Below are 16,848 nucleotides of genomic sequence, written 5' to 3'. Positions count from 1 at the left end.
CTTTGTTATACAGCAGAAACTAACACAAAAATGTAAAGGAATTATACTCCAATAAAGATGTTATAAAAAACCTAATCTTTATATTTACTTCTCCTTTGCCTCTAATTCTATTTGGACATCTTCTATAGCCTATTGTTATCGGTTGTATTGATCAATTTTCAAATATTGAATGAGTCTTGCATATCTGGAATAAATCTCCTTTGGTTATGGTGTATCATTCTTTTTATATGTTGTTGGATTTGATTTGCTAATTCTTTTTTAATTTTAATTTTGTTTTTGGCTGCGTTGGGTCTTTGTTGCTGCACGTGGGCTTTCCTCTGGTGCGGCGAGCGGGGGCCACTCCTTGTTGTGGTGTGCAGGCTTCTCATTGCGGTGGTTTCTCTTGTTGTGGAGCACAAGCTGTAGGCACACGGGCTTCAGTAGTTGTGGTACACGGGCTCAGAGTGCAGGCTCAGTAGTTGTGGCACACGGGCTTAGTTGCTCCGTGGTATGTGAGATCTTCCCGGACCAGGGCTCGAACCCATGTCCCCTGCATTGGCAGGCGGATTCTTAACCACTGTGCCACCAGGGAAGCCCTGATTTGCTAATGTTTAATTAAGGTGTTGGGCACCAGTGTTCATGAGACATATTGCTTGGTAGTTTTCCTTTTCCGTAATAACTTTAGTCTAGTTTTAGTGATAGGGTAATGCAAACCTCATAAAATGAGTGAGGAAATATCCCCTCTGCTTCTATTTTCAGGAAGCAATTGTAAAGAATCGGTATCTGTTTTTCATTAAATTTTGGTAGAAAACCTTATGGGCTTGGTGTTTTCTCTTTTGGAAGGTTATTAATTATTGATTCAGTTGTTATAAGTAGATATAGGCCTATTTAGATTATCTGTTTCTTCTTGTGTTTTGTTGGTTTATGTCTTTCAAGGAATTGGTCTATTTCATCTGTTATCAAATTGATGTACATACAATTGTTCATAATAATTTTGACATGACAGTTTGCCCTGCAATCTCGGTTTTCTGCTGGGTCCAAGTAAAATTATTGATTTTCAGTTTGCTCAGCCTTTTTCTTTTAAGGACTAGAGTAAAACTGGAAGTCTATTTTCAAGTCTTTAAAGTACCAATCTTTACAACAGTGATTTGTGACAACTTGTTTGATACCACAGTAATCTGATGACGTCTATAAACCCTCATTGCAGTACAAAATGAATAAAAGTATTATCCCGATATTGAATACAATTCAACACTGAACCTGCCCTGAGACCCATTCTTGGTGTCCCTTATACTAAGGCAGTATTTTCCAAAATTTCATACCCATGGCCATTTGTAGCAAAATTGCCTGGGGTTCTTGTTAAACATGTAGAACTATTGACCTGCCCCAATCCTACTGAATAAGAGTATTTTGGAGGGAGCTTGGAACTCTGTATTTAAATAAGCATTACAGATTTTGTGTGCCATAATAAAATATAAGAACTACTTCTCTCTCCAACCTGCTACACTCAATGTAGCATTATCATTGCACTCTTTCTCAGTAAAATTCTTGGCATTAATATCCTATCCACATTTTCTTTTCACATTGTTCTTTGCACATTTCTTTCTTGTCTCTGATCCCAAAGTTCTCCATACTTTTCCCACCATCTCCATTTTACCAATTTCTACCATTATTTGAAGACTTCATTACCTTTCTGTTTTTTTACAGGAAGTTGTCTTCTATTATTCAAAGGTAGTATCATCTTTATCTCCTCACAGCCTTTAGTAGTGTAATAATATTGTGCTCTAGTTTTGGTGTTTTTTTTTGATATATCCAAGTATTTTTATCCCTGAACATTTTTAGCTGGGTATCAGGAATAATACGTTTTTCCTTCTGAAGGGATAGAACATCACCATCATTAATTTAGATTACCAGTCATGAGTACACATATCTTTAGATATGGCAGATCTAATACCTAGGTTTACCTAAATATATCTAGATATAAATAAATAGGGTATATCTAAATATTTTATATATATATATGAATATCTTTAGATACTAGGTATCCAGCTCATATTTTGCAGCACTTTTGCACCTTTTTCCTGGACATTCAGTTCTCTCATAACATGATAGATTTCATTTTCCCTCTGGTATTCACTAAGAAGCACAGTTGGCTTTGCATTATTCTCTAGTTTATACATTTTCTTATAATTCCATTTTTGTATTGGCAATGTTTTTCCAGCATCTTTCAACAAAATTTAATTTGGGAGACCAAGATTTTAGTCATTCTGATTTAAAATGTAAACTAAAAAAATAGAGGCATGCTGTGTTTAGTACAAAGTGACTATATAAATTAGCTGGCAAGAACTAACTTTTATATTCAATATAATTTACACATAGAAAATCATGATGGGGTGAGTGTACCAATCAATGAAGTTTTACAAAGTGAATATGCCCAGATAAACATCACCTGGACCAATATATAGAAAATTGCCAGCATCTTAGACACTTCATCCCAGCCAACAGATCCTCTACCCCAAAGTACTCTTCCAACTTGTATAATCTAAGATAAGGCTTTTATATTTTTGAATTTGATATACATGTTATCACACAATGCACTCTTTTGTGTCTGGTTTCATTTGCTCAATATTATATTTAAGATTCATCCATATTGTTGTATGTAATGGGTTGCAGTTATTTTCTCCCAATGCTGAAAAGGCTTGACTTTTCATTCTTTTCATGGAGATTTGTTTTATGAAATCATTTTTTAATTTTGTCGTCCAATTTATCAACTCTCTTCTTTATGGTTAGCGCTTATGACATCTTCTCCTACCCCAAGATCATGAATATATTCTCATGATTATCTTTTAGCAAATTGGGTTGTCTTTTAGAAGGCGTACTCCTTTACCTCTTTATGTTGCAATCTACAATCCACGTGGAATTTAATTTTGTGTATGCTGTGAGGTATGAGTCATGATTCTTAATTTTTTTAATATATGGTTATACGATTGACCAAGAACCATTAATTTTTCCTTTTCTACTGTTCCACTATGCTTTTTCCAGAAACAAACTGTCAAATTTAGCAATATCCCTGTTTTTTTCTAGTTTGCTAGCAGTTTTATTATTATTATTATTATGTGAGAATGTTGGCTTTTATTAAACGTTTTGCTGCATCCAGTGAAAGGATCATATGATTTCCTCCTTTGTTCTATCGATGTGAGAAATTATATAATTACATGGATTGAATTTTTAATTGTAAAAAATACATAACATAACATTTTCCATTTTAACAATTTTTAAGTGTACGATTCAGTACCATTAAGTACATACACATTATTGTGCAGCCATCACCTTTATCAATCTCCAGAACTTTTTATTCATCCCAAATTAGATTGATTTTTGAGCAATAGTTATACATTCTTTTACTATTTTTTAATTGCTATTGTAACAATTACAAGATGCATTCTTAGCTTAGTAAGCACGATATAAAGTAGAATATTTCAACTTTATTGACAATTAAAAACCATTAGAATAGGTGAACTCCATTTAGCACCTTCTTGCATTCTGTGCTATTTTTGTCACACATTTGAATTCTTCATAATCTCCAAGTATTTTGTACCCCACAGAATATCATTATTATTGTTTCATTTATATAATATGAATTTAGATTTTAACTCCACATTTACTTTTTATTTTTCATTCTTTCTTGCAATTCCTTGTTACCATCAAAGATCAGTTTTATTCTGTGTGAACTCCTCCCTTAATATTCCCTTTAATGCTGGTCTACTGATAGTGAATTTTCTCATTTTTTTGGGTCTTAGAAAGTTGTTACTTTTACTTCATTTTAGAAACTACTTTTTAGATGTAATTTACATATGATTAAATGCAAAAAATTAGACACACAGTTTGAAGGCTTTAACAGATATACACACCTGTGTAACACTAGTTAAGAGGTAGAACATTTCCATCACTCAGGAAAGTTACCTCACACCCCTTTGCAAGATAACCACCCACCAAGGTAACCAACATTCTGATGTGTATCACAGCAACTTAATTTTATCTACTGTAGAAATTCATATGCATGGGATTGTACAGTAAGTACTCTTTTGTTTCTAGCTTCCTTAACCCAAAATATTTTTTTGTTATCATCCATACAGTTGCATGTTCAAATAGTTTGTAATTTTCGTACTGAGTACTTTTCCATTGTATGGATATATCATAGTTCATACAGTCTCTTCTTGATAGATGTTTGTATTTTTCCAGATTTTAGTTCTAAATAGAGAAATTCTTCTAAATAGAGAAGCTATGAAATTCCTGAATAAGTCTTTCTGTAGATATTACTTCTTTATTTACCTTTGGAAAATAACTAAGAGTGATTAATAGGTTAGGTCTATATTTAACTTGTATAAAAAATTTTAAAATCTGTTTCCCAAAGTGATTTTTACCATTTTACACTTACACCAGCAACGTATAAGACCTCAAGCTGCTCTGCATCTTCACCCACACTTGAAATTGTCATTCATTTTAATTTTATTCTAATGAGTGCAGAGTGCTACCTTTCATGGTTTAATTTTCAATTTCCAAATGACTAATGATGCTGAAAACCTTTTTGTGTTTTTTCAGTCATTGCTATGTCTTCTGTTACTTTCTAAGAAGATGTATTGCCTACTTTTAAATTAAAAATGTGTCTTTTAATTATTGAATTGAATTCTATATATATTCTGTATACAACCTCTTATGTATTATGTTAATTATCTCCAAGTCTATGCTCTTTTTATTTTCATAATAATGTCTTCAAAAGAGCAAAAGGGGTTTCCCTGGTGGCGCAGTGGTTGAGAGTCTGCCTGCTGATGCAGGGGACATGGGTTCATGCCCCGGTCCAGGAAGATCCCACATGCCGCGGAGCGGCTAGGCCCGTGAGCCATGGCCACTGAGCCTGCGCGTCCGGAGCCTATGCTCTGCAACGGGAGAGGCCACAACAGTGAGCGGCCCACGTACCACAAAAAAAAAAAGAGCAAAAGCTTTGAATTTTGATAAGGTCCAGGATTTTTTTTCAAAATGTAAATTTTGTTTATTTATTGAAATAAAGTTGACATACAATATTATGTTAGTTTCAGGTGTACTACATGATTTGACATTTGCATACATTAGGAAATTATCACCACAATAAATCTAGTAACCATCTGTCCCAATGCAAAGATACTACAATATTATTGATCACATTCCTTGTGCTGTATTATATCCCTATGACCTATTTCTCATATAACTAAAGGTTTATACCTCTTAATTCCCTTTATCTATTGACACCCCCCATGCCCTCCCCTCTGTCAATCACCCATATTTCTCTGTATCTATGAGTCTGTTTTGTTTTGTTTGCTTGTTTTGCTTTTTAGTTGCCAAATGTGAGATCATGTGGCATTTATCTTTCTCTGACTTATTTCACTTAGCGTAATACCCTCTAAATCCATCCATGTTGTTGCAAATAGCAAGATTTCATTATTTTTATAGCTGAATAATATTCCATTGTGTGTGTGTGTATATACATACCATGTCTTTTTTTTTCTTTTTCTTTTTTGCGGTACACGGGACTCTCACTGTTGTGGCCTCTCCCGTTGTGGAGCACAGGCTCCAGACACGCAGGCTCAGCGGCCATGGCTCACGGGCCCAGCCGCTCCGTGGCATGTGGGATCTTCCCAGACTGGAGCACGAACCCGTGTCCCCTGCATCGGCAGGCGGACTCAACCACTGCGCCACCAGGGAAGCCCCACACCATGTCTTTTTTATCCATTCGTCTATTCATGTATATTTAGGTTGTTTCCATGTCTTGGCTATTGTGAATAATGCTGAAATGAAAATTGGAGTGCATATGTGTCACAGGATTAGTGTTTTTATTTTCTTTGGGTAAATACCCAAAGTATTTTCACCAAAGTGAAATTGGTGGATCATATGGCAGTTTTATTTTAATTTTTTGAGGAACCTTCATACCATTTTCCGTAGTGGCTACACCAATTTACATTCTCACCCACAGTGCACCAAGGTTCCCTTTTCTCCACATAATTGGCAATACTTACTATTTGTTGTCTCTTCGATGACAGACATTCTGACAGGTATGAGGTGGTATCTCCTTGGGGTTTTGAGACTTTCATTTCCCTGATGATTAGTGATGTTGAGCATTCTTTTCATGTGTCTCTTGGCCATATGTATGTTTTCTTTGGAAAAATGTCTATTCAGGTCCTCTACCCATTTTTAATTGGGGTTTTCAATGTTAAATTTTATGAGTTTTTGTATATTTTCTATATTAACTTGTTATCAGATATATTGTTTGCAAATATCTTTTCCTGTTCAGTAGTCTGTCTTTCTTTTTGTTGATAGTTTCTTTTTCTGTGCAGAAGCTTTTTAGTTTGCTGTAGTCCCATTTATTTTTGCTTTTGTTTCTTTTGTCTGAGGAAACATACCCAAAAGAATATTGTTAACATCCACATCAAAGTGCGTACTGCCTATGTTTTCTTCTAGGAGTTTTATGTTTTCAAGTCTTAACATTGAAGTGTTTAACCTATTTTGAGTTTATTTTTGTATACATTATGAGAAAGTAGTCCATTCTGATTCTTTTCCATGTAACTGCCCACATTTCTTAACACCATTAATTGAAGACACTATCTCTTCCCCATTGTATATTCTTGCCTCCTTTATCATAGGTTAACTGACCATATAAACGTGGGTTCATTTCAGAGCTCTCTGTTGTGTTCCATTACCTATGTGTCTTTTTTTGTGCCAGTCCCATACTGTTTTGATTACTGTACCTTTGTAGTATAGTTTGGAATCAGGGAGTGTGATACCTCCAGACTTGTTCTTCCTCATGATTGTGTTCACTGTTTGGGGTATTTTGTGTTTTCCAATGTATTTTAGAATTATTTGTTCTATTTCTGTGAAAACATGTCATTGGTGTTTTGATGGGGATTGCATTGAATCTGTAGACTGCCTTGAGTAGTATGGTCATTTTAATAATGTTAGCTCTTCCAGTCCATGAGCACAGTATATTTTTCTATTTGTGTCATCTTCTGTTTCTTTCATCAATGTTTTATAGTTTTCTGAATATAAGTCTTTTACTTCATTTTATTCTTTTTGATTCAGTTATAAATGGGATTATTTTCTAAATTTGTCTTTCCGATAGTTTGTTCTCAGTATATAGAAACACAACAGATTTCTATATATTAAGTTTGTATTCTACAACTTTGCTGAATTCATTTATTAGTTCTAATAGTTTTTTAGTGGCATCTTTAGGACTTTCTGTAGATAGTATCGTTGTCTGCAAGCAGTGATAGTTTTACTTCTTCATTTCCAATTTGGCTGCCTTTTATCTCTTTTTTCTTATCTGACTGCTATGGATAGGACTTCCAACACTATGTTGAATAAAAGTGGTGAGAGTGGGCATCCTTGTCTTGGTCCTGATCTTAGAGGACATACTTTCAGCTGTTCACCATTGAATATGATTTTTCTGTGGACTTGTCATATATGGCCTTTATTATGTTGAGTTATGTTCCCTCTATACCCACTTTATTGAGAGTTTTTATCATAAATGAATGTTGAATTTTGTCCAAAACATTTTTCTGCATCTGTTGAGATGGTCATATTATTTTAATTCTTTAATTTGTTAATGTGGTATGATATGTTGATTGCTTTGTGGATATTGAAGTGTCCATTGCTTTCCTGGGATAAATACCCCTTGATCATGGTGTTTGATCCTTTTAATATATTGTTGAATTCAGTTTGCTAATATTTTGTTGAGGATTTTTACATTTATGTTCATCAGTGATATTGGCCTGTAATTTTTTGTGATATTTTTGTCTGGTTTTGTTATTAGGGTGATGATGTCCTTGTAGAATGAGTTTGGAAGCATTCAGTCCTCTTCAATTTTTTGGAATAGTGTGAAAAATATATGTTTTAATTCTTCTTTAAACGCTTGGCAGAATTTATCTATGAAGCCCATGGGGTCTTGACTTATGTCTTGGGGGAGATTTTTTTTATTACTGACTCAACTTAATTACTGGCAATAAGTTCATATTTTCTATTCCTTCCAAATTCAGTCTTAGGGGATGGTACATTTCTAGCAATTTATTGATTTCTTCTAGGTTGTCCATTTTATTGGTGTATAATTGTTTATAATAATCTCTTATGATCCTTTGTATTTCTATGGTGTCAATTGTAATTTCTCCTATTTCATATCTTATTTTATTTACTTGGATTCTCTCTCTTTTTTTCTTGATGGGTTTAACTAAAGGTTTATTAATTTCATTTATCTTTTCAAAGAACCAGCACTTAGTTTCATTGATCTTTTCTATTCTCTTTTTTTTGGCCTCTGTTTCATTTATTTCTGCTCTGTTCTTTATGATTTCTCTCATTCTACTAACTTTGGATTTTGTTTGTTCTTTTTCTTGTTCCTTTAGATGTAAGGTTAGGTTGTTTATTTGAGATTTTTCTTGTAGATGCTTATGGTTTCCCTTATATATGCTTTATATATTTTTTATTAAGTTTTCCCTAAGTATTATATAGATCATTATTATCGTAAAGGCTATTTCTGACAACCTGGATCCCCTGTGGGTATCTTTTTGTTCATTTTTCTTCTTGATTTTAGATTATTTGATCTTGAGACATGGTATGCCTGTTAATTTTTAAAAATTCAATGTCAGATGTTATATATAGAAATATAGAGATATTTTAAGGCTTTTGCATGTGGCCTCTAAGCTAGGGGGAGATCACTTTAATTCAGCCAGAGTTTGGGCTGATTATAGAGGCTGAGTTTCAATATTTACAAAAGCTGATCTATTTTTGGTTCATCCTTACAACCCTGTAAAGATGATCTACCTGAAAACTAAATTATTTTATGAGGGCCGACCACTTTGATCAGTCCTAAACTCCAATTTCTATCTTCTTAGCTCCAAGAGAATGCTGAGAGCTATGCTCAAATTCTTAACTTTTTGGCTATCAGTCATGAATTTGTAAATGCCTGTAGAGGAAGGGCAGTACTGAATGTGGGACTCATCTCTCTGTGTTTCTCTTCTCTCTGGGGTCTTGACCCCTCAAGTCCTGCCTTTAATTGTAACTTTCTGATGCCTTCAAACATTTTTTTACAAAAAACTTTTTGTTTTAAAATAAATCATAGTTTCACCAGAAGTGACAAAATAGTACAGAGAGGTACAGTGTACCCTTCATCCCAGTTTCCTCCAGTAGTTACATTTTATATAGTTTTAACATAATATCAAAATAAGGATATTGACATTAGTACAATATGCGTGTATAGTTCTATGCCATTGTATCCCATGTGTACATCCATGTAACTACCATTTCAATCAAGCTATAGTATCCCACATTTAAAAAAATGCTTTAAAAATATTTTATCCAGCTTTTCTATCGATTCTTGGAAGTAAGGTTGATCTAACCTAGCTTGTCCATCATGGCCAGAAGCAGATGTCCTAAAATTACCTTTATAATGTTTATTTTTCATATTTGCATTAGGAATTTTTCTGTCTCTGAGATCGTGTATCGTATGTGAAAGTGTAAGATGTAGGTTTCAGAGTTCTCTTTTTCTTCTCCATAGTGCCTACCGTGGACCTGGATATATGGTAGTAAAGCAACAAACAATTATTAGATAATATTTAACTAAATTTATTTCTATAGTCATAGTTATAAAGTCATTGTTGCAATGCATTTGAGCCAAAGCCATTAGTTCTAGTTTACCTACATGGCAGAGACATAGCTTAATTTACTTTTTTTGTACATTCAAGCTAAATGAATCATAGTTGTCGTGTTCTTGCACAATTTTATCTTTGCATATGCACACATCTAAAGTGTTCCTGTATATTTAAATACCACAACATTTAAGTTACACTGGGGTCTATTGCTCCACTGTTGGAAGAACTTAAATTTCAAGTTAAAGAATATGGGCATTTAGTAGACAATGAATAGGTATTAGTGGCAACTTAGCAAAGTAATGCTGCTTGATGACACATACTTTAGGAAACTGCTTCTTTTATAAGTACACATAACGGATAAGACGTGAGAAGCAATATTTCAGATGAAATGTCATGAATAGCCATGAGGTTGACCCAAGGGACCAGTGAGTTAGAATTTTGTATCTGTAAGAATATTAGCGTTTAAGTCCATGACTTTATATAATGGAAGGGAAAATAGAAGGAAGAGAGAAAGTGGAAAGGAAATATAGATAGCACGGTGTTGAAAAAATGAGTTCAGAGTCAAATAAATTATTTAAAGTACCAAGTTTTGGGCTTTCACATATTTTTTTAATAGGAGTGTCATATAAAAACAAATCCAGGGTTAGATAAGGAGAGGCTTTACTGAGAAGAAAGACTGTTCCAGTAGGGAAAGGGCTCAGATCTCAGGAATGTGCAAGTGTCTCAAAAGCAAGCAAAAAGGCTTTTCTTTTATAGAGAGGGTCAGCTTATTCTCGGGATAAGCTGATAAGGGGATATTTTTGGCTTTTCAGTGCTTGCTTAGGTTTGAGGACAAGCAGAATTCAGGGACCTTTAGTGAAGAGAAAAATCTGACAAAAATTTGGTCAAGACAAAGCAGAGGGTAAGACGTGGGCAACTGTGAACACCTGATCAGGAGCCAACACCACACAGGGATATACTGTTACTAAAGACATTCCAGTGAATAATAAATAGCCTCTTGGTAGTTATGCTATAGAAGAAATTTGTTATTTTAATCTGGTAGGAATTTGGCCTAGGTGACCTTCAAAAATTTATTCTAACTTGAAGAACAATTCTTTGTACGATTCAGTGAGTTAGTATTTTTACAGAAAAACCAAAGAGGTCCCCTTAGTGTACATTCCTGGACAATTAGATTTGCTACATCATCTAGTCAATTTATATAGTATCATTCAATGAAAGTTAGTAAAATCCTTTAAAAGCAAGCTGTGAAATCATCATTTTGTAGATTGCATAAATGAATTATTCAGGACTAAGTATTTCAGAATATCTGTTATTTAAGATTGAACAAAATTGCTGTGTACAGGATATGCATTTCTTCCCTAGGAATGCAATAATAGTATGGAAAGGATGTGCAGTATTAACATTTAGATAGGTATCATTGGAAGAGCAATGCTTAAAATTTACCTACTGTGGAGAAAAAAGAGGAAAAGTTTTGGTTAAATCTTATCGGACTTACCACTAGTCCATCAATTCAAAGTCAGCTTGGGGAGTGATGTTGCTTTTCAAGCTCTCATGAAAAGACTTCCTGATTTGTAAAGGAGGCAAATTTATTTATGTAAATTGACTATTTGGCAGTACTTCTGCTTCTTTTAGTGTTGACTAGTCCCACCTCTGATAAGACAGATCTAATTTCATTTCCATTAAAATGCAATGAAAGCACATTTATGAATTTAATAATTTCTTGCCTGAGTTTGATAGGAGCTTAAAATGGTTAGCTATGGAGTATTATTAATAAATATTGCTTTTTAAAATTAAAATAGAAGCACCTAGCTGGTCAGGGATTTTTTTCTATAGATTATGACAGAAATTGAGTTGGTAAAAGAAATAGTAATTTGCCAAAGGGTTTGTTTAATTGGACCCTCTTGTTTATCTCCTTGTCAAATTATTTTCAAACCTAAGCTTTTCTGTATAATTTAAATATTGGTGTACTTTGTTTTGCATAACTTATTCATCTTCCTGAAAGGAACATGAAGCAAATATAAATTTAGGCTTTTTAACAAAGCATGAAAAGAGGAATGTGACATCGTGAATTGTTATTCTAATTTGTCTTTCAGAAGGCTCTCCTAAAATCTTATTTTTTCTCGTACTTTCTGATCTTGGGTGGCCTCGGCCTGTAGCAGCTTGAAGCATGGTTTTGGTTCCCGGCCAGAGATCGAGGTCAGGTCAAGGCACTGAGAGCACCGAATCCTAGCCACTAGACCACCAGGAACAAATAGCCAGTGATAAGGCCCTGGCCCTTCGGCTTTGAAGAAAAGAATTCCCACAAAGACGTAAAGTAGTGAAACAAGTGTCTATTAGGAGAAGAAAAGAGTACAATACGTGTAGATAGACACACGGGTAGACTCAGAGAGAGAGTTGCACCCTCATGGTAGTTTAAGTCACTTATATGGGGCATTTCTTCCAGGTTTCCTTTGACCAATCATTTTGATTTGCCTGGTTCAGAGTCTGTATTTGGTATATCTCAGGATCCTCCCATGTGCGCGTGCATCTCTTAGCCAAGATGGATTCTACCGAAGAGGCCTATGGGTAGTTGGCATCAGTTACTATGGGGTGGCGCCCCCTCCCTTTTTGACCTTAAGGAGCTTTCTAGTTGGGAAGGTTTCCTTGACTTTGAGAATGAGAAATATGTGGTCTCTTATCCTCTCTCTGGGCAGGGCCCAGACTCAATTGTCCTGCTGTTGTCATCTTGGAGTATTGGTCCACAGGGAATGAATCTTCAATTGCTTACCCTGGGAGGGGGAGGGGCATCTACCTCCTGCCTCACTTTCTACATTTTTATATGAACTGCCTATGTAAATATCATTATTTCTGATAACTTTGTGTGCCTACTTGATCCACAGTTCTTCCTGATGAAGTAACATTTAGCTGAAGTTCCTCTGCATAATCTGCATAGTCAACAACCATTTGTGCTTTACCAAAAAAGGGAAGATATGTGTGAAAATTTGAAAAAATACAAAAGGGTTTTTTTTTAAAGGGTTTTAAAGATTATGAGAATCACTGGTAGCAGAGCTGATCCTATTTTCCTGTCTAAATGAAGTTTCTGACTTCCCCTTCCCAAAAGGGTGAGGGGAGGGGAAGCTTCCCTTTTTTCACTTAAAAATCACTTGATTGAATTGTTAGGTCATATGAAACAAACAACTTTCTTGACATCAAGAGACGTGTATATTGGGGAAGAAGACTGAGAAAATCTATGTAACAAAGTAGAAACAGTGGGTTGCATGGATTCAGAATACTGAAACAATGTGGCTACAACTTAAGAGTTTCTTATGCATGGTTACTTAAAATAAATAAATGCTGAATTTACAAACTCGTAATTTCCTTGACAGTATTGCACACCTGTCAGTCATTTCCAGCCTATCCTTTATTAAATGGCAAATAAAGAAATCTGGATTGGAGTAGAAAATATTATCTTGTGTCAAACATTTGTAGATGCCTTACTATGACTAGAACTTCCAGTGTAATCAAAATATTTGGGATCTATTAATATTGCTGTACTAGCTTCCCTTTTTATTTTATATATGTATGTTAAATTTAAAATGATAGTTTTAACATTTTCTAAGCACAATCTAAATTTATCATGCTATTTAAAATTCACAATGAGTTTTCCGTGCAGACCTGTGTAATGTTTTGTGTATGGATGAAAATCCATTTTAATCAAAATATATTGATTTAGATTATAAAAATAATATAAAATGAAATAAATTCAATAGCTAACAGTAAATATTTGAACTGTCATCCTTATGCATATTAAAAATTCATAGCAAATTAAGAAAGAAGAAAACATCATTAGATAAATGTACCAAACCTACAGCAAAAGTCATACTTAATAGTAGAATATTAATAATTCATCCCAAATCAGGAATAACACCATTGGTGCTATTATTTATTATTTTACTAGAAGACCTAACCAATGCATTAAGACAAAGGAAGAGATATAAATATTGGAAATTGATACAAAACTGAGGATGCTTTCAAATGATTTCATCTGATTATCAAATAATTACTATTAGATTAGAAGCAGTGTTCTAATATATCAGCAATATCCAAATGATATATTGCAAACAGAAAAATAAAGATACATATTAAAATAGACAAGAGCTTTAATTTTATTTTGGAATAAACTTAACCAGAAATGTAAAAGACCTATACAAAGAAAATGGTAAAATTTATTGATAGACATTAAAGTTTCAACTAGGAAGACCAAACATTTTCCGTTTGGTCTTCTAAAGATTCATGAGTTTCAACTTTTGGAAATTTACTTATACTACTTCTTTAATAATTTTGTCTTCTTCATTTCCTCTATTTCCTCTTTTTAGTTTCTAATAGTAAAATATTGTCTCTATGAGATTGAATCCCTATGCCGCCATCATTTCTTTCACATTTTCTTTCTCTTTTCCTTTCTCTCTACAAAAATACATGTATTTCTTCAGCATTTTTCCCCCAGTAATTCTATTGATTTACTTTCATATAACAGTAATGTTTTGTTTTCTGATGCTTTTTTACAACATTCAATTTCAGTTTTTAGTTAAGTCTTTCATTTTGAGAAAGTTAAATTCACATGCAGTTTTAAGAAAGAATACAGATCCTGTATACACCTTACCCAATTTCTCTCGGTGATAATATCTTGCAAATCTATTATATCACAACAGAGATATGACAATTGATACAGTCAAGATATAGAACATTTCTACCACCAGAAGGATCCTTCATGTTGCCCTTTTATAGTTGTGCCTATTTCCCTCCCACCCCACCCTTTCCTTAATCCCTGATGACTGTCAATCTGTTTTCCATTTCTATTATTTTGTAGTTTCAAGAATTTCATATAAATCTTATACAAATATAGCATTTATATAGTGTGTATTTGGCTTTGTTCACTCAGCATAATTCTCTGGAGATTCATACAGGTTATTGCATGTATCATTAGCTCATTGCTTTTTATTGCTAATTAGTATTTCATGGTATGGATGTACCACAGTTTGTTTAACCAGTCATCCATTGAAGGATATCTGCATTGTTTTCAGTTTGGGGCTATTACTATTAAAACTAGTATAAACATTCATGTACAGCTGTTTGTATGAATATAAATTTTCATTTCTTTGGAGTGTAATTGCTGGTGTATGGTAGTTGCATGTTTAGTTACTCAAGAAATTGTCAAACTGTATTCCAGAGTGACTGTACCATTTTACATTCCTACCAGCAATCTATGATGTACTCATATTTCTCTGAGAATACTAATTAGATTATCTTAAAATATCTCTTCTCTTTCTTGAACTATATTTATTCTGGGCTCAATATTCTGCTTGTTGTTTTAAAACTTACTGTCTTATTCTGTTGATTTTTATCATATATGTTAAATTTTTGTTGCCTGTTCATATACTTCAGAATGAAGTATTTGGTTGATTATTGTAGGTAAGTTGAAATTGGTTTTCTTTGCTATTGTATAGGCAGGTGTGTTTCCTGATAGGTTTCTCACCTGATTGGGAAGCCTAATGGAAGCTTTGTTTCTGGAGACTAGGCTGGACATTTTGAATGGCAAGCTTCATTTTAAGATGCCTATATGAAGAGTTAGAATGTTTGGCTTGGGAATCCCCAAATTCCAGCCTGTGGAATGCTTTAATTTAAGTGTTAAGTTCAATATTTGAAGGCCTAACTACACATAGAGTTAAGCACTCTAGTTTTGGGGTGGTGTGTGTGTATATATGTGTGCGTGCTCACACGCACATGTGTATGTGAGTGTTTTGAACATGGAGCAGGAGACAGGGAAATGGCCTTCCCATCTCATCTCTCTGTATGGAGGAGTAGGGAAGGATAGAATGAAGACAGAGACCGATCAGGATTCCATAGATGGTCATTAAAATTAATACCCTTCTAGCCTCACTTTTCACCATCTCTCTGTGTGGAAGAGTTGGACAGGATGGGCTGATGGCAGAGACTTGTCACAAGTTTTTGGTAATCATTCAAATTAACACCTCTATATCCCCCTGTAAATACTTCAAGAATAGATCCTCACTGGGCTTTTCCCATGAATATCAGCTTGTACCATATTCATGTATTCAGCACCACATTTATAACAGGGCAAGAGAGTAACCTGTCCTGAGCTCCATGCTTTAGATGATCCCAATTATACACACACAAAAAATTAAACTTATCAAAGTACATATAGCAACTTCTGTCCCTTAGCATCTGCCACTCAGACCTGCAACCCTAAGCAAGCTGTCTTGTGACGAATATTGTTTGGATCCAGGAGAAAACATTTTCCCACCTCTTGCCCTGTGCCCAAATGTATCCAAATACTAAGGAGTTTCATGTGTTGGATACTGCTTCAGGATATTGCTTCAGGATACTGCTTCAGGATGTGAGAAACATTTAAATGCCTTATGTAACAGAAAACACTAATTAACTTGTTCAATATCTTTTCTCTCAGATGATATAAATCCCATAGATTCTTGCTTAAGGAAGTATTATTTCACAGTAGTGACAGGCATCCCTTCCCTTCCTTTTCTTTATGTTCCAATATTGTTTCTGGAGAGATACACGTGGTTTTTATAACCGGTACAAAATGCAGCTGAGAAATATTTTGCTACATTTAACAATTCATATTCCTTTTAAATGTACATATATAGCTCTTTATGTTGGAAAATAGGTGGGCATTAAAAGGTAGTATTGTGAATATCTTTATATATATAATCATATCGATAAGATTTGAGTAAATTTTCAAAAAATACTATACATTTCAGCTTTATTTAAAATTTTAACTAAAATTTTGAAATTCAATAATTAAGGTATATATTTGGCTTTTAATTTTAAAAGTTTGAATATTATATAAAGTAACTGAAAGCATATGTGAACATATGTTTTAATATTTTATAGTAATTTAATTTTATCAACATAAATTCAAAATTTGTATATATATATATATATATATATATATCTACATATTTTTTTTCTTTTCTTTTTTTTTGTGATACGTGGGCCTCTCACTGCTGTGGCCTCTCCCATTGCGGAGCACAGGCTTCGGACGCGCAGGCTCAGTGGCCATGGCTCACGGGTCCAGCTGCTCCACAGCATGTGGGATCTTCCCAGACCGGGGCACGAACCCATGTCCCCTGCATTGGCAGGCAGACTCTCAACCACTGCACCACCAGGGAAGCCCAAAAATTTG

This window comes from Aethalodelphis obliquidens, unplaced genomic scaffold (assembly GCF_003676395.1).
Source record: "Aethalodelphis obliquidens isolate GAN/ISIS:26980383/991018 unplaced genomic scaffold, ASM367639v1 scaffold77, whole genome shotgun sequence".
Classification (NCBI taxonomy): Eukaryota; Metazoa; Chordata; class Mammalia; order Artiodactyla; family Delphinidae; genus Aethalodelphis; species Aethalodelphis obliquidens.
This window is presented reverse-complemented; position numbering follows the sequence as displayed.